The sequence below is a fragment of the Ambystoma mexicanum genome, chromosome 5q (assembly GCF_040938575.1).
Source record: "Ambystoma mexicanum isolate Mex_15411 chromosome 5q, UKY_AmexF1_1, whole genome shotgun sequence".
NCBI lineage: Eukaryota > Metazoa > Chordata > Amphibia > Caudata > Ambystomatidae > Ambystoma > Ambystoma mexicanum.
The window spans coordinates 791,423,660-791,450,743 of NC_090933.1; positions in this window are offsets into that span (position 1 = coordinate 791,423,660).

A 27,084-nucleotide genomic window follows, 5' to 3' on the forward strand; every position below is an offset into this window, starting at 1 on the left:
ATACACAAGAAATTTGACCCCATACCGGAAGGACGACCCATTCTAAGCGGGATTGGTTGGATCACTGAACCTCTAAACAAATATATCAACAATGTCCTGGCACCTGAAGTACCCAAGATACCGACCTTCCTAAGGGACACAATGCATACCTTGTTGATCCTAAAAGAAATTGTATGGAGCAATGATTACACTCTCGTCACTCTGGACGTGAAAGCCCTGTACACATCCATTGACCATGGACTAGCTCTCAAGGCCATCGATTATGCCTTCACAAAAGCATCAGCTTCGTTCTGGTCACACCTGGAACTCACAAAAGAGCTCCTGGAATTTTCACTAACAAATACTATTTTCCTCTTTAACCAACAGTACTATAAACAAACGAAAGGCATAGCCATGGGGGCCACGTATGCACCCTCCATGGCTAACCTCTTTATGCACCACTATGAGCAAACACATGCCTTCACCAACCCAGACTTTAACAAACTGATCCACACTTGGATACGATTTATTGACGACATCCTGATGATTTGGTGTGGAACAAAAGAAGAACTTGTCTCATTTGAACTATATTTGAATCAAAACAACTTTGGCATTCAACTAACAGGCTCCTCAAGCAAGGAAAACATTGACTTTTTGGACATCACCATCACACCATCAGGTACAAGTCTCACAACCACAACCTACAGGAAACCCACGGAGGTCAACTCTGTTCTACATGCCTCAAGCTGCCACAGGAAATCTGTAATCAACAATATCCCCAAGGGGGAATTCCTTCGAGCCAAAAGAAACTGTAGTGGCCTACCAGCATTTGGGAATGAATGCTCGACACTCAGCAAACGCTTCCTCGAGAGAGGCTATTCCGAGCAATCAATCCAATCAGCTATAACTATGGCCAACAATAGGGAACGCAGCACACTCCTGACCCCCAGAGGACACACCAACAAAGAACAAACCAAAGACAGCCAAATACGGTACATCACGCAATTCTGCAGTGACAGCCATCTAGTACAGAGAATCCTTAAGAAGCATTGGCATATCCTAACAATTGATGAAGACATTAGGGCATGGATCCCAGACAAACCGACTTTAACCTATACTAAAGCCAGAACATTAAAAAACATTCTCAGTCCGTCATTTATGTCACCCATTGCCAAAACTGACACCAACTGGCTCACCAGCAATAAACCAGTAGGATTCTACAAATGTGGATCCTGTTCTATGTGTAAATTCGCCACTACAACTAAAACTGTAACCTTCAGCACCACTGACACACATACCATTGGGCAATATATAAACTGTAAATCTAAATTTGTGGTGTATGCTATCAACTGTGTCTGTAACCGGAAATACATTGGAAGCACGATAAGAGAGCTCAGAACAAGGATCAGGGAACATTTGAATTCCCTTCACGCTCAGGACACCAGATATCCACTGGCGCTACACTGGCAGGAAAAACACCAGTGGGACAACAAGGATGACATCACCTTCGTGGGCCTGGAAAAGATACCAATGAACGTAAGAGGTGGAGACAGGGAACTCCGACTACGGCAGAGAGAATCAAAGCTGATATGCAAATATCGAGCAGTTACCTCTGGACTGAACAGTGACCATGATTTCCATGTGTTTTTATAACAGTGTCTATATACTCATATAGACAGTCTGCATGCTGTACATGTCAAAACATTTTTGATTAATTTGCTTAGTGACCTCCTTGGCACTTCTGGAACCCATACTACCACATTCGGTACCCCTACGTCATCATGAGGGCACCAACCCCGATGAATATTTTTGAATTCCCTTTTCACCCTATGTTTGTACTCTCGGACACAATAGTAAACTCTCGTGCCCCTCCTACATTACTTGCCCCCCACCAGACCTTCACTCATTTACTATAGCCGTCTTACCAACCAACTGCACGCCAGTGGGCCCTATGCCAATTACAGTCTAACACACTTGCCCAAATACACCCACATTCACTCCCACCCATCGCCCCTCATGGGCTGACACAGTCCCCTTAACTTTCCAGTCCCTTCTCAACTGGACTAATCCCCATTACGACGCAACCTGAACAGAATTATAGACTCAACATCGCCCATAATAACTCTACAGAACAGGCTATTCTAAGCCTCATGACGTCCACAAGCCCAAGAGCCAATCCGTGGGCGCCTTGCAACAAGCGAATCAGATCGCTTGTTGATGGCACCAACCACAGCGCTGTTCCCATAAACTTCAGGAAGAAGTGCTACACCATGATAGCCGATCCACGACTCCACACACCAGCATTGCCGAACCCGGCCAAGGTAAGCGCCAACACGGGACAATCGCCGCGCCACTATGGACGCCTCCGGGACCGTTTCACCTTATTTTCACCATTTTGTTTAAACCGATAGCCCCCATTGCAAATGCATCCTTGCTCACAGGTTGCTGCCTGGCTGCAACGTTAAGCCAACTATATTAATTAGGTTGGTGACTCTAACATTGAGGAGTCGCTAACAGCCCCAGAATCACCTAGCCCCCCAAACCTAATGTGCCAAACAACAACATGTATTACCAACACAACGTGCAGACAATACGATAAACACCCCGATCGAGCACATCGTCTTTCTATCCCCCCTTATTAACTAAAAGCTCCCTCCACACTAACCGGGCACTCGCTAACAGTGGGAATCCTAGTCATACTATCAGACTTAGAACCCTCTATAACTTATTACAACTCTATTGAATAAGCTATTTTAAGCCCCATGACATACATGAACCCTGCAGCCAATCCGTGGGCGCCTTGCAACAAGCGAATCAGATCGCTTGTTAATGGCACCAACCACAGCGCTGCTTCCATAACTTCAGGAAGGAGTGCAACTCCAATGTTGGCTGACCCACGACTCCACACACCAGCATTGCTGAACCCGGCAAAGGTAAGCGCCAACACGGGACAATCACCGCGCCACTATGGACGCCTCTGGGGCCATTTTTCCCTTAATTTTGCCTACTGTCCAAACATTAGCCCTCACTGTACATTCAGTACTGCTCACTAATTGCTGCTTGGCTGCAACGTTAATCCAAGTACTTAAATTATGTTGGCTGACACCAACATTGAGGAGTCGCTCACAGTCCTAGAATCACTTAGCCCCTTTACTTAATGCGCCTTATAATAAGCACGTATTACCAACACACTATGCACGTAATACGACAAATATCTCTGTAACTTAAGCTCCTTCCTTATTAACCGCGCACTCGCAAACAGTTACAATTCTAGTCACACTATCAGACCTGGCAACCCTCCAACACACAACAGGCCTTATCATCCCAATACCACCATGCTCGGACAACACGCCACTACTACAACAATGCCCATTTTCTAAGACTCCAGGTTACTATCACTAACTCCAACTACTTTCCCTTTCAGTACGGCTAATCAGCCCTCTGGCACCCACACTTGGGAGGACCAGTCCATTCCATCTGGAAACCCAACCATCAAACCCAATTGGGTAAGATTCTAACTCTTCCATCTCTGTCAAGCTATTTGGGAATTCTACCCAGCTCCTTACTTACCCAAACCTAACCTATTATCCTCTGTTGTGTTCTTTTCTCCCTTGGTACACTGTTTTCTCTTCGTTCTGCTAAACCAAAACTGTGAATTGGCACCTGATTTTCTTAAACTGTGAATTTGTCCTGTCCAACTAACTATATTTTACTGTCACTATCACCTGCAATCACTCAACATGGTAAATCACCTCTCCTGGGTGTCACACTATAATGTTTTGCCCTAATCACAATTGGCTTGTCTATGTTTCGTAATACTGCCTAAATTATGTATGCATAATGGATGTGAATGAAATATCCTTAATACTAATTGGCTTGGAATGTCACTACACTGGGTATACCGTATCACCACCTCACCAAAAACACAGCCTTGAAAAAGACTTAGGTTGAAACGCGCGTCGGCTGTGTAACATATCATCATGCTATGAATATTACATTTACATCCAATGATGTCTTTCATTGGTGCTGATTACAACAAGGAATAAACCTAAAAATCTCGTGTTTGACACACCAACAACCTGGACCATTTATTTATTTTTGTGCAAACTGCCTACGAACAAACACTGGACTATCAAATCCAACCAGCGCCTTTCGAGTCCAAAAGTTTGTCACTCCCCACAATGCATGTTAGAACGTATCTCATTTTTGAAGGGTTTAGTCCAATTAAATTTAATTGGATAATGAGCTAATGTAACAATGTAAGTGCTTAAGACTGTGCAGGGAGAGGTGGGGGCATATTTACTCTCTCCCATTTTGCTATAAATATGTCTGTGTCATGCTGGAAGGAGAGTTCTCTTGGAGGCAGGGAACTTGGCCACTGCTGTTAGGGCTGCGCTGTCTCAGCTATGAGGTAATAAACCCTTATGAACTTAACAGTCTCTGTGCTGATTTTGAGTGGTCCTTATTGAATTGTGATGGAGTATTTTAATCCTGCACCCCAACCTCCTCGAGGTGCAGCCACTTTGTCTTAAGGTATTCTAGGGCCAGCTCTGATCCAATGGGGCCGTCAGAGGTCACTGGGCCCTCGTTTACATTTGGTAGCAGAGGACGGTTGCTGACCATCAATTATTGATTAAAAAACATCACCTAATGGCCGTTGACAAAGTAACTTTAGGTCTTCAGCAATATCACGAGACCTTCGCCATTTCGGGCTGAGTGGACTGTAAAGCTCCACATAGACAATGACTGCAGGTGGGGCCTGAAGGGACCGGACACATCCCGGTGGACCAGCGGACCAGACGGTAACCTGAAGAAGGCGGTGATCGAGAAGGGGGAGAACAGAAGGTGAGTGAAAAACTGCCATAGCCAAAAGAGACAGGAACATGGGGAAAAAAGAATAATGGCAGCCAAGATATGGGAACAAAACCAATACGTTAACTGCATTTAAAAATTAATAATAAGAGTAAAAATGCTAATGACGAACCCAAGTGTTCAGGGTTTGTGTACATGTCACGCTATGTATGTGTCTAAAATTGTATGTTGCGGCATGTGGCTCGCTTCATGGCATAACTATTTGCGTGCGCAGTTAAAACAGTGGGGCTAGTATAAAAATTATATTTTAAGCTGAATAAAAAATTGGCGTCAAGAAAAGGTTATGAAAATTGCAAAAATTGCATCAAAAGTACTGGTCAAGATATTTTATTTTAAAAGCGCACAAACTAGTGGTGATTGCAGCCCAAAAAGAGTTAAAACAACCTGTCAAAAGTGAAAAATGCTGGTACACTTTTAGTGAACACATTGTGTTTCAAACCAGCAGCTATGGAGTTAAAGTTGTATTTACTTGTAGCAGGTAAGATAATTTATAGATCGTGCTAAGAACCATACATTTTCACATTGAAATAGCTGAGGTATGGTGATTTATGGAAGTACTGTTCTTTGTGCATTAAGCGCATTGCGCGGAAAAGGAATGCAACATGTGGCAATGTTTTAACTGTAAGGTGTAGGGAAGGTACGGCTAAGAACCAGGATCTGCCAGCCAGAAATGATTGAAAAATGCTTAAAGCAAAAACATAGCTCTGGTTTTGTTAGAATGTCTGTATGAAGTTGCAAGTGGAGATTTAACATAGTGGGGTTGTTTTCTTGGTGTTTTTACATCAGAGCAGCAGTTTGAAAAAACACAGTTGAGAACGAGAGCGAACGCAGTGATCAAGCCAGAAAGGAATGTGCAAATTAGCAGCCCTTACAGATAAGCACGGAGAACGCTCTAAATCACACAGAATCTTATAAAAGACAGGCAGCCAAATATTTCCGTGGAATGGCTGGTAAACGCAGGGCTCAGATCTGGCTGGGTCATCACATGTTTTCATTTTTGACTCGTGGTGGGCATGCTAGCAGCCGATGTAATTGTGAGGTTATTTCAGTGATCTATAAAATGTTTGAGTGCATGTGTGTTAGAGATTGCACTTAATTTCAAAAGACAGAGTGCATTGCATGTAGAATGAATGTGTCTTATGATAGAGCAGCCCAGCAATTGTAGAAAAAGGGCTTGATTACATATTAATGCATCCGGCCTGTTGTGGAAAACATTGCAAGATTCTTTCATTTTAGTATTGGTAAGCGGACATCCCAGCTCTTAAAAGCCAGATGATTAAAGCTAGCATTCCGATAAGGATGAATGAGCGTGGTCGAAAAGCCATCTGTTGCGTGCTGCCAATGAGGTTAACAAGAAATGCATTCTTACTAATAACCTGAGCGCTTCTCTCATGAGAGGCATCTATATGGGAATATTCAGTATTACCTAGAGACCGTACTCTCTATGAGACATACTATGCTGCTGTTCAGCATTCAAGTTGAGCATGTTTTCACCCTTTTGAGGCCCCTACTCTCTCCATTCTTGCGCTATTCAGAATGAGAAACAAGAAACATTTGAAGGCCAACATTAGTAAATCTGCAAAGAGGTTACTTCTAGTATAGAACCAAGATACTGTTAGCATCCGCAAAAGTATGCAACCCACATTTTCAAACCTGACAACTTATAAAATCCACAATATCACAGAAGGGGGTTACACAAGGTGGGAATGAGGTTAGCATGAGTTCTCCATTATTAAAGGGATTTCCCGCATGCAAGTAGGTAAAACCTTGCAGAAAACAGCACAGTAATGCAAGGGATCCTATATGTTTTGACCAGGATCACTGTACCGTCTGCTGGCATAACAAGAATACAAGCATGAACACATTTGCTGCACAGTCTCGAGTTTGCACACTGGGTTGCGCTGGGACGGATATACTATGCCCATCTTTTTAGGGAGTGCTCAGGTTTTAAGAATGCCCAGCTGAGCAAGCTAATTTTAACCCCTATATGGTGCAGGAACAGTGCTGCAAACCCAAGTAATTGTGCAGGTATATTTGTGAACTTCAGATTTAAAACCAGTTCAGTCAGCCTCACTGGGATGTGCCCTGCTGATCCTTCACATGAACACATATCCCTACAATAAGTGCTTAACACACTGAGCCAACTTCTGAACCCCCGCGGATGAATATGGATTTTAACTTTGGCAATTGTGCACGATCAGCAACGTTCCCACAAGGGAAAGTAACGCTACAAAAATTGTGTTACCCAAACTATGTATTCCACAATGGAAACGAAAGGCAGTGCACGTTTTAATTGATCAAGGCAGAATGTACTTGTCAAAACCGACAGGCAATGGGTTTGAAGCCTCAGTAGCATGCAATCAAATTTTCCTGGCATGAGCTATTCAAGCCAAATGTAAACTGGAATCTTGCTTTAGATCAAGTAGCATTGTCGGGGCCCTGGGCAGCCACCCCAATGAGCCCTCCAATAAAAATGTCTCTAGGGTCTACTGTCGTGTGGCAAAGAATGAACAAATCCTAGTAGCATGGAGCAGCCCATAGGCATTGTGGTGCTATTGAAAAAAGGGGCTTGCAGATTACAGTAAAGGGCATACACTAGGGGCTGCGTGATGAAGCATCACCTGTGGTTATGGGACTGATAGACATATGTTGTAGTTACTACGAATGGGCTGCATGTTGGGCTCACACTGGGTGGAGTATGTTGCGTAGGGCACAGCATAGTGGTTAATTTAGCAAAAGGGGAATGAGTGCGGACGCTGCTTAACGGGGGGCTGATCGAGTTAGGTAACCAAAGCGGGGTTGACAATTTTGGGAGAAATAAGAAGGGATGGTTCTGCGCAAAATCCACTAGAAAAGCATTCCATGATTTAGAGACAAGACGGGCGAGTTTAGCCCTGTGGCATTAGCCCTTTTGGCAAATGAGGACTGCAATGGGAAACAAGGAGTCCATGAGCAAGAGCACTGGGGGGCAGCACAGGATTTAAGAAATGCTTGCTTCTCGCATTGCATGTTGAAGAAGCTTCTCACCTAGGTAGGCCCTGCAGTGACGCATGTGTATGTGTTTATGTATTGTTAAGTGCTGTATGGAAATAGAATGCTAGCAGTAGTGGTGATTTGTAACAATAATGTTGCCGAGTGAGCACGCATAAATGAATTGTTAAATGAGAATTTTTATCCTCGCATAGGAAGGGGGAATTCAAAGCTGCATGACCATCCTGCACACCTAATGGGGAAACCAATGATGACAATGAAACAGGTCTTAGCCCCATTTCTATTCCTTTACATTGTAGGGTGGCAAGCAGCCTCGTGCAGGTAGCCAATCTGGCCTTGGCCGAGCATCACAAAAAATATTGTCTTGGTCATTGCGCCAGCAGTCACAGTGGCACATACATGCAGGACTGCCAGCAACTTAGGCAAATGGAATATGGCAGTCAGTGTATGAATGTCGCTTTCTATAGCATGCGTGGCTCTGAAGGAGCCAGATAATGGAGGTCATAGCCTAATTTAGCTGTCTCCTCACTCTCAAACCCCTTTTTGGGCTAGCAGAGATCCTGTAAAGGGCAGAATCTGTGTCTGTGCATATCTGTGAATGCCACCAGCCTCAGACATGTCACTCAATGGGGTGCTGTTGTAAAAACAAGGAAAAGATATCGAGGCTGAATACCCCAAAGGGAAATACACCAAACGCCGGTTACAAAGGAACGTACAAAGATCTTTATTTTATACTGAACAGTCTCAAAGGACAATGTAACCAATAAGCTATTAGGCCCTCAGTACAACACAGCGAAATCCAGCGTGGTTCGGTGTGTTCAGTGAGTGGGACTGTACATTAAAATAGTCTCACTTTATATACCTTTGAAAACAGGATGTTTAACCCTACTGCAAGTTATTATTGGTAAATGTACTACAGATCTAGGGGTCGCGCCGAGTACACGCGTCTGTACATTTAGAGTTTGCCTTTAATACATTCGCCAACAAGCCTCAATGGCAACAGTGTATTTTCTCGCAGAGCCTTCTCAAACAGTTTTTATACAATGTAGTCAAACAAGGGTCCACAGTTCAGTATTTGTATACATTGTATTCGACATATGCTCGCGGATTAGCTTCACTGGCACAGGTAATCCTCTACACGCAGGTCAGCGAAGGACAAGGTCTCAGCCCATGACCCTAACATGTGTCCTGCAGGCAAATTACACATAAGTTTGTAAAAAGGGGTCAAGACGGCCATGTTACATTCGGAATGATACTATCCACCATTTTAGACACAGGGTAACTTTACAGAGAGAACCTAAAATGGCGGATAGACCTAAAATGGCAGTTTTCATTAACTCTGAGGTCAAGACCTTGCGACGTGGATTTCCTTGCAAATGGCTTATAAGCAGCTTGGCGTAGGCCATTACACGTATATTCATCAAATAGGAGGCACGATATAATTTCCCGTTCAACACTGTTTGGACACGTGGGTTTCATACCCTTTGGCTGCACAAACCTTGGCTCAGATATTGCTGTATTTCTGATATGTGGACCTTTAGTTAAGGTTAGTGTGTGTGTGCGTTGTATGGCAGAGGCACAGTGTTCCCAGTTTTTGTGAACTGCCTTTGTGGTCGTTGATAGGTTCTCTATTTTAGAAAATCATATTTGTGTGCATTATTTGTTAATGCCCTCACATTAGCCCAGACCAGGTGTCCGTGAGCTGGGAAAAAACATTGCAGACATTTCAGTGGGTTCCAGGCTGTTTAGACTCATGATTAGGCCAGGATCTGTTATGTCATATGTCTGTGGGCTTGAACAGTAAATTGCACATCTCGGAAGCCATTTTTTTCCAAAATGCCTTGCAGAGGGAGAAGCCACCGGCACACTGAGTGAGGTGAGGTGGTCTAGCACACTCCCAAATTCCCACCAGAATATGTACACCCCACCAACTTCCAAATCACCAGCCGCCACTGGGCTGAACTGACCCTGGCAGCAGCACCAGTTCAATGTACCAGCGCTGTGTAAGACTTACATTTGTGACTTTAAAAGAGTAGCCTTCCTCTATGGATGGCCAGTGAGCAGCTCATCTGGCACAAAGTCATGTGAATTCTTTTAAAGAATACTGAGAGTTGCATACTGCGGCACTCTGCACTTTTAGAGCCTGTGAGGATTGTTGTGAGATGCCAGCAAGGATGGCAGTGTAATAATACAATTTAACACTGTTAATAACGAAAAATGAATGAGTATGTGGTGTAAGCATGGAGGGGAAAGGAAAGGGCCGAAGGCATTAGCAAATGAGATAGTGAAGGGACGTCACTCCACCAGAATGATGAAGGTAGCGGAAGTGACATTTCAATGACACTTGACCCCTGATGATACCACAATAGAAAGGTTTTAAACATTTTTTAATTATTAAAGGTAGCAAAGGGGACCGCAGGGAAACAAGGGACACCCCCAGGGGGGTGCAGCCACGACCCCTGGTGACCCCCAAATGACGTCCCTGCATTGCCACTCTAACGATAAAATGCAACAAAGAGAGTGTAGCATGTAACCTGGTATAGCATGAGTAAGCGTTATTTTACAGCTACAAAAGTAGTGTTAGAATTAAAAGAGGTAGTGATAAACTTCATGAAATGAGGAGCGAGTGATTTTACCTGGGGTGTTTAAATCAACGTGCATGCAGGAGCAGGCACTGCCCTGTAGCTGAATGGTCCATTGCCATTCATGTATTCTATCATTTAAAAAAAAAAGAAATGCCCCTGAAATTAAAGGAGGTTACTGGATCATCTGCGACCTGCTTTTGGGAAATTTGGGGATAACACACGTGTAGTGTAGGGGGTTTTTGGGGTGCTCCTAAAGGTTGTGTCTAGGAGCTCCACCGTGACTGGTAGGACAGTCTGCATGGAGTCATACCAGGGGTGATGGGTTACAATTTTGAGACCTTGTCAGCCGGAGCTGAGAACATTTTTAGTAAATGGGGAAAAAACTTTCGGTTCGAGACGGGCGGTTGAGATTCTGAAACCATGGGAATTAGATGAATGAAGAAAGACTTGAATGACAAAGCATGAAAGCCTGATGACAGTGTTGTGGTTACCAAGGAAAGCATGATTATTTGGGGCCTGCCTTAGTTAAACACAAGCAATTGTGAAGGCATGAACGCGGCAGAAGGCCAATGAGATTGGGTGAGTGAGAAGTAAAAGAATTCTAGTATTTTTGCAAATGAACATAGCCAGCGGTATGACCTGGCAAAGAAATAATGACATATTTTGGAAATTCAGGCGCAGGCTGCGAGTTATGAAAATTCACAAACATGAGGTAGAAACAGTCGGCCTCCAGGAAAATTAAGGCAGCCATAAAATAGGGGATTATGGCAAATAAATAAAAGAGCGAGCAGGATGAGATAAGAATCACGAAGGACAGTAGTGGTTAACGGTAACACACCGGGAGGGCACCCGAGAGAAAAATGGTAAGATACTGGCAGGGCACCCGAGAGAAAAACAGTAAGATACCGGGAGGGCACCCGAGAGAAAAACGGTAACATACAGGGAGGATACCCGAGAGAAAAACGGTAAGATACCGGGAGGGCACCCGAAAGAAAAACGGTAACATACCGTGAAGGCACCCGAGAGAAAAACTGTAGGATATCGGGAGGACACCCGAGAGAAAAAGTAAGGATACCGGGAGGACACCCGAGATAAAAAGTAGGGATTACCAGGGGGGCACCTGAGACAAAAATGTAAGGAATACCGGGGGGGCACCCAAGGGAAAACAGTAAGGATTCGCCTTGTTCCTGCGCTTTAAAGAGCGGTCAGAAGAAACGTGAACACAGAGCCCACATAATTGGGGATGATAGGCTATGGTGACGATTAAAGACTGCACAAATGGGGTTTGTTTAAACCCCATGTCTGGGTATTCATTAGAAGGCAGGTATATGTGTGTCCAGCTGGTGTTTGTTTAGTCTGTCAAGTGTCTGTTATACATGTCCTGTTGTATGTCACTTGTAAGGAATTTTGTCTTCTTGTTGGTTGAAATCAAGCAAAACGTTAAAGCGATTCTACAGTTGAGAAGGAATCGCACATAGATTGATGATCTCAAGTAAATTGGCGAAGAAAAAAAAAAGAAATAATAATAATAATTTGCGGGAAGGGGCTGGATTGGAGCTCGCTGTATTTGATGCTCGCCCATAGTAAGGGAGGTTTGGACTCACATAAGGATATCAATAAAAACAGAGATAAGCCCGGGAAACATACTCCAATTGGAGGAGTGGTTTAAAGACACCGCACCCACTCCTCCAATTGGAGTATGTTTCCCGGGCTTATCTCTGTTTTTATTGATATCCTTATGTGAGTCCAAACCTCCCATTACTATGGGCGAGCATCAAATACAGCGAGCTCCAATCCAGCCCCTTCCCACAAATTATTACTATTATTTCTTTTTTTTTTTCTTCGCCAATTTACTTGAGATCATCAATCTAAAGGTACCGCCCACAAGATGTTATCCCGTGGCCACAAATTGAGCCTTAATCTAAAGCCATTTTACCACACATAGCAACTTATTTGCATGCCACATATACAAACAAACATTTCGAAAACTGCTATGCTACTTTCGAATTGTAAAAATATAAGAGCAAGGAAAGGAGGTAGAGCCTCCAGCAGCTTGGTCGAAATATGCACCGAAGGGGGGTTTAAGACACCTGCAGCAACGCCTGCCCCACCTGAAACAGGCGCCGAGGGAAGTAAGCCCATTAAAGAGAGCTAAAACCAACCACAGGTTATAGTAACTCGGCTTATGAGTCACCTTCATACAGTAGTAGAAAAAAGAAAGAGAAGGTTAAGGAGAAGGAAGAATCGCACATCCCTAGCCAATAGACAAGGGGAGACACAATGATGCGTTAATGAAGGAGGGGATCAAGCACTGACAAGGGCATCTCTCAACAAGGGAGAGAGGGGAGGATGAGGAAAGAAAGTGAAGACAGAACTGATGAGATAGCATTTACAAAGGACGAATGAATGGGAGGACAAATCTCATTGAAACTCGATGGGAAAGGAAGTGATTGCAAAGAAGCAAGGAAAGCAGCTCAATCGCAAACCAAAGAGCAGCCTATGAATGTGACAGACAGAAACAGCAAAGGTTAGAAGAAAAGCAAAGGTACGTTAAAGAAGGGATGAGGAAAGTCAAAGGAAAATGGAATATGGAGATAAGAAGAAAGGGAGAAGATAGGGTCCTAGATGAGGCGAGGAAGCGCAAAAGGAGTTGTCACAGAAATAAATAAATAAATAAATAAATCAGGAAACACTGAAAATGAGTGGTTATCTTGAGTAAAAAATGAATAAAAGGATAAGGGATACACTCAAAAGCATGTCGAAAACAAATATCATTTATGAGGGTTCCTGGCTAACAGACAAAAGGAGCATTGGGCAATAAAAAACATCAGGAGACCATGAAGACCAAGAAAAGGAGTATGGCCGATAAAATTGGGTCAATTAAACGAAGGAAAACTCGCACAAACCATTTTAAAGTAAATATGGTGAAGTAAGCAAAACAACTTGTGAATGCCAGTAACAATGTTGATTTATTTTACAGACAAGCTATGGACCTCTTGCGTGGAAGCACAAGAAATCATCTGCATGGCCTTAAATTAGGGAGGAAAAGGTAAGTACTAGTTCACGCCAAAAGGGTGTGAACACGCAATTGACCAACACTAAAGGTAAGAGGATCCAGGTGAGTAACAGGAAAAGGTAACAAGAGACACAAGGTCTTCACAAGTTAGCCGTTTTCCCAATATAGGTATTATCAGGTGCGGAAAGAGTAGAGCAATAGATAAACAGCATAACCATACCAGACAACCACAGAAAACAGAAGTAAAAGTGAAGGTGAGTAAGTATTTTTATGTTCATAATGTCAAATGGAGTATGATAATAGAGGTATGCAAGCATTAGAATAGGCAAAAAATGAATGGGAACAATAAAGGTGGAGGCACGTAGTTAGAATTGGTGCCATAGTTTTAGAAGTCAGGGGTAGGCTAGATCAAGTTAGACAGGGACGGTGTGCAGCGAAATGCCTCTGTTTTATCTCCCTAAGATGAACACAAAGCACAAGCATAGACCATGGTCCAACTAACGGAAATAAAGAATAGGAAGAATGGCTGCTGAGCGGAGGAAGAATTTACTGCTAACCAGGAAGAATTTACTGCTAACCTGGAAGAATACAGCTAAGCTGAGCAAAGAACCCAGCCAAACTAAGTATCCCCGCGGGGTGGTTTGGGAATGAATTGTTATGTGCACAAACGAATAGGGGAGAATGACCCAGAGAGTATTTTTGATAACAGAAAGGGAGAAAGGGGGCTTAAAGTCCAGAAGAAAACCTGACCCCTTGCAAATGCCCAAATTACTTTTTCCTTATTTCTTGACTTTCTACAGACAACGCGGATCCCCAAGGACGTTTCTTTCATCTACTGCAGACGTGCCTAGAAAACCAGGAAAAGAGAATACGTCCTTTTTTAATTGTTTTGTCTCCTTAGGGTTGCATATGGCAGAGAATGTGTCCCATGATGGACATAATGTGGTATTGTAAACAAAAATCATTGTCTAAACCAGCTGACACAGTGCTAGGACTGGGGTGTATTTTAGTTGTGGTGTAAAAATGACCCACAAAAGGGAAATGTTTAAGAGGAAATGTTGTGTAGCTTGTCTAGGAGGCAGGGGTGTCAAATAAGAGGGAATGTCTCGATTTCTAGAGAACAGGGTAGAAGAACAAATGCGAAAGGAGGGGTTAAGGAAAAGGATTGGAAGGAAATGTGTTGGATAAGTAGAGACCCATTTACTTTACAAAAGAAACTCATTCCGTTTTATATTACAGGTATACATCAAGGGACCTGCATGCCTTGGGATATTGACATTGAACTGCGCGAGGAGAGAGGAATGTCGTAGAGGAACCCAGTGAAAGCCTGACGCTGAATTATGTATGCAAAGAGAATCCCCCAACCCTGCATCCCCATGCTGAACTGTCCCCTCTTATGGACCTAATGAATAATGAACTCTTTTGAAAGAGAGACACTCTGAGAAAAAAGGTGAACTTCATGTGGAAAAGAAAAAACAATGGACTTCTGGTCTAAGCATCAAAGAACCTAAGCATCAAAGAACAAACAATCACTAGACCCAGCCATACCAACAAATTATAGACCCATCACCACTGTCCCTTTCCTGTTAAAAATCCTGGACAGAGTCGCCTACATCCATATTCAGGAGTACCTAGAATCTAACCAACTGCTAGGTATAAGTCAATCTGGCTTCAGACCTCAACATGGAACAGCAAATGCTCTGGTTGACCTCAAAACCAGATTGATGAAATCAAAGACAAAGGTAATGCCGCAATCCTACTTCTCTTAGAACTCTCAGCGGCTTTCGATTTAGTCGACCACAAAATCCTCTGCAGCCACCTATCTATCGCAGCCCACTTCTCCTCCTCTGCCTCCACATGGATACAATCCTTCCTGGCGAATAGAACCATGCGAGTTTTCTCCACAACAGCAGCATCGGACCCTATCCCTATCACATGCGGAGTCCCACAAGGCTCCTGTGTCTCCCCCACTTTGTATAATATATTTACAACGCCGCTATTCGACAAACTCAACCGTCTGGGTGTCACCTACACTAACTATGCAGATGACACCCAGATCCTCCTCACCATCTCAGGCAACTACAATGCGGACGTCACCCGGATTAACAAAATCTTCTCCATCATTCAGGCATGGATGGCCACCCACAGCCTATGGGCCTCATTACGACCCTGGCGGATGGACCATGGTGCTAAGAGCACCATGGTCCATGCCGGTAACTCTCCGACTCCGCCATGGCGGAATGGGGAATTACCACCCCATTCCGAGGTTGGCGGAGTGGTAATTCCCCGTTCCGCCATGGCCCTTCCCCATTCCCATTTTTGCCCCATAGGGCATAATGGGAATGGGGAAGGCGCTAAGTACAGTGCGGCACCGTACTTAGCACCAAGGTCCCTTTGCGGCATGGTTTTTAACGCCTGCAAAAAGCAGGCGTTAAAATCACCTTCCCGCAAAGGGACCTTGTAATCAGGCGTTAAGGGTCGGCGCCATTTACGGCGCCGTAAAACCCTTAACGCCTGGCTCGTAATGAGGCCCTATGCCTGAATGATGAGAAGATGGAGCTCCTTCTGGTCGGCTCTCCCAATAACCTGTCAAACCTTAGTCCTTGCTACAATAACATTATCATAGATGGTAATACCATCCCCATAGTTAAGAGTGTGAAAACCCTAGGCTTCCACCTTGATGCCAACACCAACCTCTCCAAACAAATCAACGCGACCGCCTCAGCCACTGCCTATATGGGTAAGCTAATTAGGGCTAGCAGACCCTTCCTATCCTCCAACAGCTGCCTCACTCTTGCCAGAGCCCTCATTCAGTCCAAACTGGACTGCTGCAATAGCCTGTACCTAGGAGCCAACCAATCCATAATCAACAAACTCCAGGTTCTCCAAAATAATGCGCTACGTGCAGCACTCAACATCCCAAGGCGAGAGCACATTTCCACAACCAGGAAAGCGTGTAAATGGCTGTCCATACAGCAAAAAATTGACCTCAAAACCATTTGCCTCACTTACAAGTCCTTAAACCACCTAGCCCACCGTACCTCACCAATAAATTTACTTTAAACACCACCACCAGAACCACCAGATCATCCAACTCCCTATGCCTGTCAGTGCCTAGATTTGCCCTAAAAAGAGCAGGAGGCGCTAGTTTCACAGTGCTTGCGTCCCAACTTTGGAACACCCTACCACTCAACATTAAAACTATGGAGTCCTTTCCAATCTTTAGGAAACATGTTATTGGCTGGTTACTGAACAATGAATAGCATTTACCTTCACCTTCTAAGATCTTCAACTCCCTAAGGCCGCAACCATGCCTATATTATATGTAAACTGTTGCACCATGTAATTTATGTAAATTGCTGTACTATGTAAATGTATATATCATGCCTGTAACCACTTCCTTAAGCGTCCTTCTACCTATGGGTCCGGAGCGCTATACAAATGAATAAAACAAACAAACAAACAAACCTGGGAGACCGACTGTGAAAACAGCACAATGGAGAGGAAAAGGCAACAGGACAGACTGTCCACTAATGCCAAACTCATAACAACTACAACGGAAGATACAGAAAAGGAAAGAGTGTGGACAATAGGAAGGAACTAATTGAAATGACGTTCATGGGCAGGAGAAGATGCTTAAGGAGAGATTGTACTTTGTTGGGGTGGGAGTTGCAGACAAGGTGTGATATACAGAGACACAATGGGCTAATGGGTTACCTCAAAGCTTGACCAAACCTCTTGAGTCTCACAATGGCTGTGAATAGTCCAAGGCATACAGTTAGAGTAAAGGCACACAATTACAGGAAATAGGCAGTACATGGAAGGGGATGGCACACATGTTTGTTTTTAGTTTGACAATACATTAGTATGTGCCAAATTATAAGATCGTGTTAAGAAATGTTTAGATGATGGAAACGTGAATGGAAAAAGAATATGGTTTAAAGTTGTTGGTTTACAAACAACTGAACTTTAAATTCGGGGGAGTGTAATGGAGGTCCCAACCTATATATATATATGTTGAATCAACAGCTGAATGAAGTGGACACCCCTCCACCCACTTAAACCTAACCAGAGAAATTCAAAGGGATTTATGTGGTGTTGAATTATGCGAAAATGGGTTTATAATGTTACAACACACTGGTATTCAAAGGCATTATGTTTATAAAGTCGAAATGGCATTACCATGTTGTAGTGTGGTGGCAAAGCACAGAATGGACAATGAGATATTCTATATGCAGACAGAAAATCGCCTGGCCAAAATTTCTTTAACAAAAATGCATGTACTTAAATTGTAACTAAAGATGAAGAACTGAGTAGTGCTCAAAATCTGTAATAATGAGCTCATTTTAAAAGTTGAGACGTTCAGGGACATAAGCCTTCAGAAACTTGATTAAGGAGCAGAAACCAGACAGGCCTGGTCGAAACTCTTATCTGAAAAGTCCAGCTGCACAATTATAATTTGAACCGAGACAGAGTGAGTAATGCATGTTAGAACGTATCTCATTTTTGAAGGGTTTAGTCCAATTAAATTTAATTGGACAATGAGCTAATGTAACGATGTAAGTGCTTAAAATGGTGCAGAGAGAGGTGTGGGCATGTTTGCTCTCTCCCATTTTTCTATAAATATGTCTGTTTCATTCTGGGAGGAGAGTTCTCTTGGAGGCAGGGAACTTGGGCACTGCTGCAAGGGCTACGCTGTGTCAGCTATGAGGTAATAAACCCTTATGAACTTAACAGTCTCTGTGCTGATTTTGAGTGCTCCTTATTGAATTGTGATGGAGTATTTGCATCCTGCACCCCAACCTCCTCGAGGTGCAGCCACTGTGTCTTAAGGTATTCGAGGGCCAGCTCTGGTCCCATGGGCCCATCAGAGGTCACTGGGTCCTTGTTTACAACAGCACTTCAAATTCTGTAACATTTTAAACTAATTTTTGTTAACTCAGAATCTCTTCCAGGGCTTAGGAAACCAAAAAGGTCTCAGAGTTTCAAAAGGTTCCATAAAAAAACTATGAATCCCCATGATCCTCTTACATCTGCTAGTCCTGAGGCTGCTCACATGAGCCTATCAGAGCATGTCCCTGTGTATAATTAGAACTCTCTACCAGGTCCTTTTCTCTTTCTTTGACAGAGAACTCTGCCCGAAATCCGAATATCAACTTTTGTTAGGCAGAATCATATGCAGTACCCTTTGGGAACACCACACACATTTAAGACTACAAGTCTAAGTACAAATTCACCTTTGGTTCAAGCCCATACTACACAGTAAAGTGGTAGTGATGGCTGAGTACCCAGACTTATCTCAAGAGTAAAGTGAGCAGTATCAGAAGTTACACAAAGGACAGTAATTACTATGGTTCAAACAAACACTGACTCAAGGTTTCTGAGTAAAAGAATATACATTTATTTACACATTCATTTGTAAAACAGTTCACTAAATAAAGCAGCAGAAAAATCACACTCTTAAGATACTACACACCACCCAATCAATTCTGGACAAGTTAAGCTCAAAATAAAGTGTGAGCAAAATAGCACTCCAGAAATTTAAAAGCGAGGGGAAGACAAGGTTATGCTAAATTAAGCAGCACCTCAAGTAAGTGGGCAGGGAAATCTAGAAAAGTCTTGCTACAATGAGTATTCAAATCAATAGGCCTGGGCCAATGTTAATGGTTCAGAGTATTTGCAGAGGATCATACAGTTCAGAGTAGTTCGCGGTTAAGCGTTTGCCAAGAGTTCGAAATGAAGTTTTTCAGAAGAAAAGTTACTTAAAAGACTAGAGAAGGAAAAGCCCTCGGATTGGCAAAAGATTTAAAACACTTTCACTGCGGTCAGACGGAACGAACAACCAGGTTTGAACAGTACTTTTAGAAGAAGAAGGATGCTATAGCTGAGGCAGAAGTTCCTGGCAGATCCTGCAGTCTCACGGTTCCTCAAGCATCTGTCGGACTGACATGAAGAAGGAAGACTGGAAGGTCCTGCACCGCCCAAGGAAGAAACCAGCAGCAGAGCAAAGCAACAAATAAAAGGTGCGCTCCTTAAAATCCAAACAGGGTCTGGTCCTCCTGGCTATCCGGTTCACTGCAGCTGTGCACAGTAAATTCAACCAGGGGAGGGAGGTCTTGCTTGGTGTTTGGCGAACTGGTTGGTCCCACCAGCTCAAGGGAAGAAGATTCCTTGCAGATCTTCTCTGTTGTCGAAGTTTGGAGATTCGGACCCGCAGCAGAATTCACCGGGAGGTTCAGTCATGGTAGTGGTCTTCTTCCTTCAGCTTCTCTTCAATTCTCCCGATCCAGTGGTGACTCTGCCTTCCAAGTCCCAGAGACCTGCTTTTTATGCAGTTTTCCCCCATTCACACAGCCTGGCTGTCAAACACACAGCAGAATGGCTGTCCTGGCAGGACAGTCACCTAGCCAATCAAACAAGAGTGTTTCCAAGCGAACCCTGTGCAGGAGTCCTAAAACCCCTCCCTCACATCTTGTCTACCCTGACTCTCAGGTGCCTAAGGAGGGCTTCTGTGCAGAAGCCCGCCAAAGGATGGCGAACAAAGGAAGCAAACCAGTTTGGCGTGCAGAGTAAAACACGAGAAAGGCCTTTACAAAAAGAAATGGCGAATAAACCCAGCCAGAAAAAAACAAAAGTAAATGGAGTCCAGCGGATTAAAGTTCGAGGCTACTAATAGCCTAAAACAGTAGCAAGGCTATTTTGATAGACCTCGGTAGGAAAAATATGGTAGATACCATTGCCATCAGCCAAATCTTAAAGAAAGGGGAATAAAATAATGTCCCATGAGAGACAGACAAAAAGGGATAACTATTAACCCTTTCCAGTACTCTATGTAAGATAGGTTGTACTGGGTCTGTGAATTTAAAAAGACTAATAAAGTCAATGCCAACTATACATGTTCTGGGAGACAGTAGTCAGTCCCAGAAAATGGAGTTTAAAGTGGGAAGTCTGAAAAAGACAACCCTGTGTCACAGCACTAAAGGTGCTGCGTGACACACAGTAAAAAGATGATGCCTATGGAGTAGGTGAAGCTCCACAGTCTATGAACACAAAAATGTTCAACACACACCAAAACACATGTAAGAGTGGGAAAAAATGGCTCACACTCTTACCAGGTGAAAAAAATAAATCCTAGAAATCCAGCAAAGCTGCTGAGGGACTCAGTAGGAAAGGGAAATTAGCCATTCTGGAGAATTCTCCCTAACAACTTTCAACTGTGAACTGCAACTGTTTGAATCCAACTGCCCTCCACGAGTGAACCACAGCTCTGTGATTGCTGATAACGAAGGAGGTTATTTTAGAACTTTAAACTGATGTACTCCACCCTTTTCCCTTCTCAGGTTGTCTTCTGCTCTTCTCCTGGAAAGAATGGCGATACCATCATGAGGGTGGGAATATGCTTGCACAGTTATAACTCATAACATTTAATCCAACAGTAATCATGTGCGGATTGTAGGTGGGATAAAATGCTTGCCTCACTTCGGCTGTGGCAAATGCGTAATCCTTTATACACTGAGCTATGCATAATTTGACATTGTCTGTGAAGTATGGAAAATAAATGATTGTGGTTTCAGTCTTTGTCCGCTTCGCCACGTTGAAAGCCACTCCTTCCGGGTAGAATATCGTCTTGTCTATTTCTAGTGCTTTGATATCAGAAACTCTCCGACACGCAACCAAACAGAGAAGTATTGGCTGCTTACTCAACAGTTGAGACTGTGACAGTCTCATGTTGTCCGGCCATCTGAGAAAAAACTGAAATACTTCTTTCACGTCTCAAAGGACAGAATATTTAGACTCCAGTGGCTCCCCTGGTAAGTACTCTGCAGATATCATTATGTGCTGTTACGGGCAGTGATGGCAAAAGTCTTTTGCCAATTCTGCAAGCATCTTGGAAGAGGTCCATCCCAACTTGTTTATGTAACGTATGGCAGATATATATTGTCCATCTTGAGTAAGACGCAACAATTGGCCCTACCTTTCGTGAAGGCTCGCACGACAAATGACCCAGCCTGGATCTGAAACAGTTTATATGTAAGCAAATTTCCCTCCTGTTTCTAAGCTCCCGCATTGAGGGCCCCAACAGGCTCTGTTCGCTTCTTGACTGTATAAACAGATCTGGAGTATCTCTGAAAATTGTCGGCCGTTCTGGGCTTTCATATTCTACAGTCATCAATGAAGCTCCGTAAGAGCATGACACACTGATGATAGCCTGAGCCTCCTCAGAGGTGTCTGATTTTGAGTCTCTGAAGGGCCCTGTAATTAAGAGGTTAAGGGAAAATTGCTTAATTGAAGCTGCTAGGAGACCCACTATCCTGGCTAGATTGCGAAGCGAGATTACTTTCTTCTTAATGACTGCTCTGAGTTCTTTTTTGATGGCTTTTCCCCTGTGAGTCGGTAGCTCGAGTGACACTTTCCTGGTGTCTATTCTGGTGTCACGGTATGGATTTATGGACAGTATGATAACCTTTTTGTCAAGTAACGGCATACCACAGTTATCGCGGTGTAGCACACATATTAAAGTAACCCTAAATAATACTTTGACACAATGTTTTAGTTTTCTAAACAGACTTACACCACAAACAAGAAGTTGTCTTTGTATATAAATGTGTTTTAGTAGCAGTGACAAAAGTGGGCACTTTGGTGTTCCCAATTAACAGTCCTAAAAGACAAACTCGCTTCTTCATGTACTGCAAACACTTTGGCCACACTGAGTGCATAGTGAACATTGACTATATATCACCAGGGAAAAGAAGCCCTGTGCCCATGCTGGACAAATGTCTGGGCGAGGGTATAGGTAGGGCGGAACTTCATCCCTTTGTATTGAAGTAGATCCCCCCAACCAAGTGTTTGGGGGCCCCATTAACCTATAAAAGAAAGCTTATACCATTGTTTAAGTGGTCATTTAGGGTTTCAGCTCCACAACTAGGCTGCATTTCTTTGTTCGGTAATGCAGAGGACAGGTAACTTCCCTTGATAATCTACACACCACAAAATAAGGCACAGGTTGAGGCTGTGTCACTTCAAATGTATATTTGGTGGGCAAACATAAATCGCTCAATAATCACAGACCAATTTTACCATGCTTTCAGCTAGTGGGTGTGGTGGAGCAGTGATACGTTTTGGGATTATTATTCAAATTCATTGATAAAACTAGGGACTTCACCCATTGTAGTATGCATTAGAAAACACATTCTCCATTATAATCTGTTACAATCTAAAATGTAATTTATGTAATCAATAATAATTTACATACCACACATACCTCATGAACTAGTTCCTTCTCATTCCTTACAATTTATTGATTTTGTGGGTCAGGTATGTGCTTCAAAGGTACAAACGGCACCACATGAAACTGTGTGTACCCAAAAAACATATTCTTAACATATGCAGGCTGCTTTTTGCAGATGTAGGAATGGGGCTCCCCAAATAACATTTTGAAATGGGCAATCATGCATCTTCAACCAGGTCTGCAGGTACCAAAAGCAAAACGTCTGGTAAATGGCTGCCTACAGCCTACTTTTGTGGCATGCAGACCATTGCAAAAGAGAAGTATGCGATTGCACGAGATCCCTCGAGAACCAGTTTAGTAAATAGAGTATGTCCTAGTTTTCACAGGGCTGAGGGGCTGACCGAGCATGCACCAAAGATTTTAAATGTTTGTACGCATTCACACTTTCTCTGGCCCCACTTTTGAGATGGCCGAGTAACTACCAGGAAATATCCATAATCAATTTCACATCCTTACTGTTCATGGCCTGAAAGAATGTCCTTGTATTTTCCCTTGTTCCCTCCCTTGCCTTGAAGCGCTTTGAAACACATTGTGTATAGGCGCTATATAAATATTATATAAACTATCATATCATATCATTTATGCAATGGCAGCATATGTTTTTCAAAAGCATTTCAAGAACTAAGAAGACCTGTGTTGGGAAAAATGTTTGAATGAGGGACTAAAAGCTGAGTAAGAGCATGTATTTGTTTTGCATTGGCAAATATATGCCAAAAAGCTCCATGTTAATTTGAGAGCTAATTTGAGAACTACTTATCGATCACTGTTTTTTCTTTGCATTATGGAGCTTGTCGCCCAGTATTTATATTGGAAAAAGCAATTTCCAAGAATATAAAAAAAGGACTTAATGAGCATCTCCCAAATTACATGGGCTTGTCAGGTTGCATTCTGATGCTGTCTGCTAATGACAAGCATTGACAAAGCCAACACTTTTGGCTTTTGTGTAGACATGATCTCTGTATTTTTCAGGCATTGCCATAATATTACTACCTGGCCATAAAAAGGCAACAGCTGAAAATGATGCTAGTACCTGGGCATATATAACGGAAGTGCCTTACAAGTGCTTATTTAATACCTATACAACCTTTGGGTTTTTGAATGTTTGTTGGAACAGGAATTAAATGCAAGGGACAGCTGCAAGGACACACATACTGCTTACACATCAAGCGGCTGATGGTACACTTGGTTAAGACTGTTTTATTACATGAAGGGCTGGTTTATAGCTGTAAGTATGCCATTGCTTTTCAGAATGATGATCAGAAAGCACATAACTAGACTTTGTGATTCCAGGTGCATGAGCTTTGGGAAAGGAGGGGAAAATAGTCAGTGGGAATGGTTTTCTTAATATTCAAGCAATACCCACAGAACATGTGTTCCTCCTTGCATCCCATCTCTCTCCTGTCTGCGCTTACTGTGACAATAGTTTTGGCTTATAGCCAGCACTTTTAGTGCTACCTAATAGCCAAAACTAAAAATGACCCATTTATTTAGCAGGTCCATAATCCATCATGTCAGCTCTACAGTGCTTTGCCACACTACCTTTTAAAGCACTGCAAAAGGATTGCAGAACAAAATATATGTATGTAACATTCAACTTCTCAAGTACCTACTATATCCTTATAATGTGCAGAGGTATTTGTAAGATTGCAGTTTATGTAGTTTGAAATTAATTGCAGTGTTGAAATGCCACAGTGAATGCATGCATTTTTATTCCGGAGTAAAAAAAGTTCCAATAAAGCCAATCTTGGTACAAATCCCCATGCTCATCACTGCTCCAGTAGCTCTCACACATTGGGCCTCATTACGAGGTTGCCATTAGCGCCATGACTACCTCCAATAACGGTACTGTGTCTGGTCCCGTTCAATGGGGACTTACCAGTCTATTCCGACCTTTGCGGGACCGGTAAGTCCCCATTGAAAAAGCCATTCCCCATTCCCATTTCAGCGCCCATAGGGCTCAATGGAAAGGTGCTAATAACGGTACCACAAATTGCGGTACCGTTATTAGCTCTGAAGTCCCTTAACGGGTCCCTTCCATAACGCCTAGTAAAACCAGGCGTTAAGGAAGGGACCCGCTAAGGGACCTCGTAGTAGGGCGGTCGGAGATTACCGGCACCGGTGCCCTTACCAGTGCCGGTAATCCCTTACTGCCCATCTCGTAATGAGGCCCCTTGTCTCTGAACTAAAAGTAGCCCCTGTTCTAACCTATATGCAGCACTTTACTCTGCAATGTTCACGTTCCAAACCTTGGCAACAGTGGCGAGACTGACTGTACAGCATTTACTCATACAAAGCAGCCTGCCACTAGACCACCACTCGTGAGCTTTTGCACTGAAGTGCTTTTGCAAAGTTTGCTGCAGGACAGGAGCTAATGTGATATTTTATGGCGTGTTCAAAGGGCATGGATCAAATTGAAAACGTTATGATCCTGCTTGCAGGGTGGTTGCTGTGCAATGGGCCTGGCTCATCTGGGGAAAAAAATAAAGCTTTCTTGATACGTACTGGCTCTGAACATGACAATTTGGGATCCCCTGAGCCCCACTCCTGGGACAAAAACCCTTTCCGCATTGCACATGGGAGGCTTTTTATTCACACAGAATGTGTTTATTTTTGTATCGAAGATAACGGCACATTACTAGAGGGCCCAAGCAATGCAGCTTTCACTGGAGCTTTCAATGCATTTTTCACTGGAGCCTCGTGATTGCAGCTTCGCGACTTTGACACCAGCTTATCTGCCTTGTTCAGTGAGGGTGCTAGCTTACTGGAAGGTGTCAGGCAGCTGTAGGCAATGTAAACAAAATAATAAAGTGGTCAGAACTTCCACTGTCTGCGTGTACAGATCTGCTTTGCCACCTTGCCTCTGTCTCCCACGTGTTAAATTGAGTGAACTGAAACCACTTTAAACAAACAAAAATATGCTTTGATGCTGAAAACAGGGTAAACCGGTATGGAAAAAGTCAAGGTTTTTGTGATTAAATCAGGAGATTAATGGTAATTATACAGGTATACCGGTGTACCATTACACCCCTAGTGTCTATAACGAACCCCAAGAACTCTATCCTCTGAGCGGGATGTAGATCTGACTTGTCTACATTTATGATGAAACCGAGGGAGGAGACTAGGTTGCAAACCCAAATGGCCTGGTTCTGCAGAACTACTGTGCTCTGGGCTAGAATTAGGATGTCATCTAGGTAGACGATAATCCTGATCCCTCTCCCCCATATGGCTGCTGCTACTGGCCTCATAATCTTGCTGAAGGCCCAGGGAGCTGATGCCATCCCGAAGGGTAGACACGTGAACCGCCAGATTTCCATGTTCCATTGAAAACTAAGGAATCGCTGATGACCTACTGCTATCGGAATGGTAAAATACGTGTCTTTGAGGTCTAGACGGAGGAGCCAATCGCCTGTCCTGAGAAGATCTCGTAGAAGATGTATCCCTTCCATCTTGAAGTGTCTGTACCAGATTGACTTGTTTAGACTCTTCAAATGTATCCCTAGCCTCACCTTTTCTCCTCCGTGTACTAAGAACATATTGCTGAGAAAACCTGGGCCCCCCTGAACCTCTTGCTCTATGGCGACTTTGCTGGCTAGACTGCACAATTCGCTATGAAGTAGGTCTTGCTCCTCTAGGGCCATATACATTGCTGGGGGATCCTGTGCCTGCGTGGGAATGCCTATAAATTCTAGGTGCATGCCAGATACTGCCTGAAGCAAGAATAAGAGCGTCCCCCCTCCCACTCTCTGTGTACTCACCACCTGATGGGCTCTGATTTCTGTACGCTCACCTTCCCCTACGACTTTTTGGAAAACGAGCTCTGGCCGAGAAGAATGTATCCTGTTGTCTATTTTCCCACTACTGGGCCTGGGGCCCTTGGGGTCTATGCTGCATCCCAATGCGAGCAGGCGATTGACCTCGATGTCGTCCAATCCCTGCGAAAACACGTCCTGGCAAAATCTTGCAGATGGAGCTTTGAACTTTCCATAAGGCTGAGTATGTTCCCACAAACTGAGCCATCTCCTTGGCGAAAGCTTCTCCTAAGAGCAAGACCTTTGCTCTTTCCCCTGCTTCAGGTGAAGCCAAATCACTGAGTTTGCTATCTATTTTCAGCAGCATTCCTCTCCTCCTTTCTGATGAGAGAGCGCAGTTAGAGTTGCCTAAAAGGCATACTGCCCCTTGTGCCCAACTCCCTAAGGCCTGTATGCCTACTAACATTCCTGTATCTTTGCCCATTTTGGCTAGATCCATGATCTTCGTGAAAGGACCTGCCAGATCCAACACCTTGTCCTTGCAGCCTCTCCAAGCTTGTTCTATGCCTTTCCTAAAGTCTTTACCTGTCTTGGTGGCGAAGG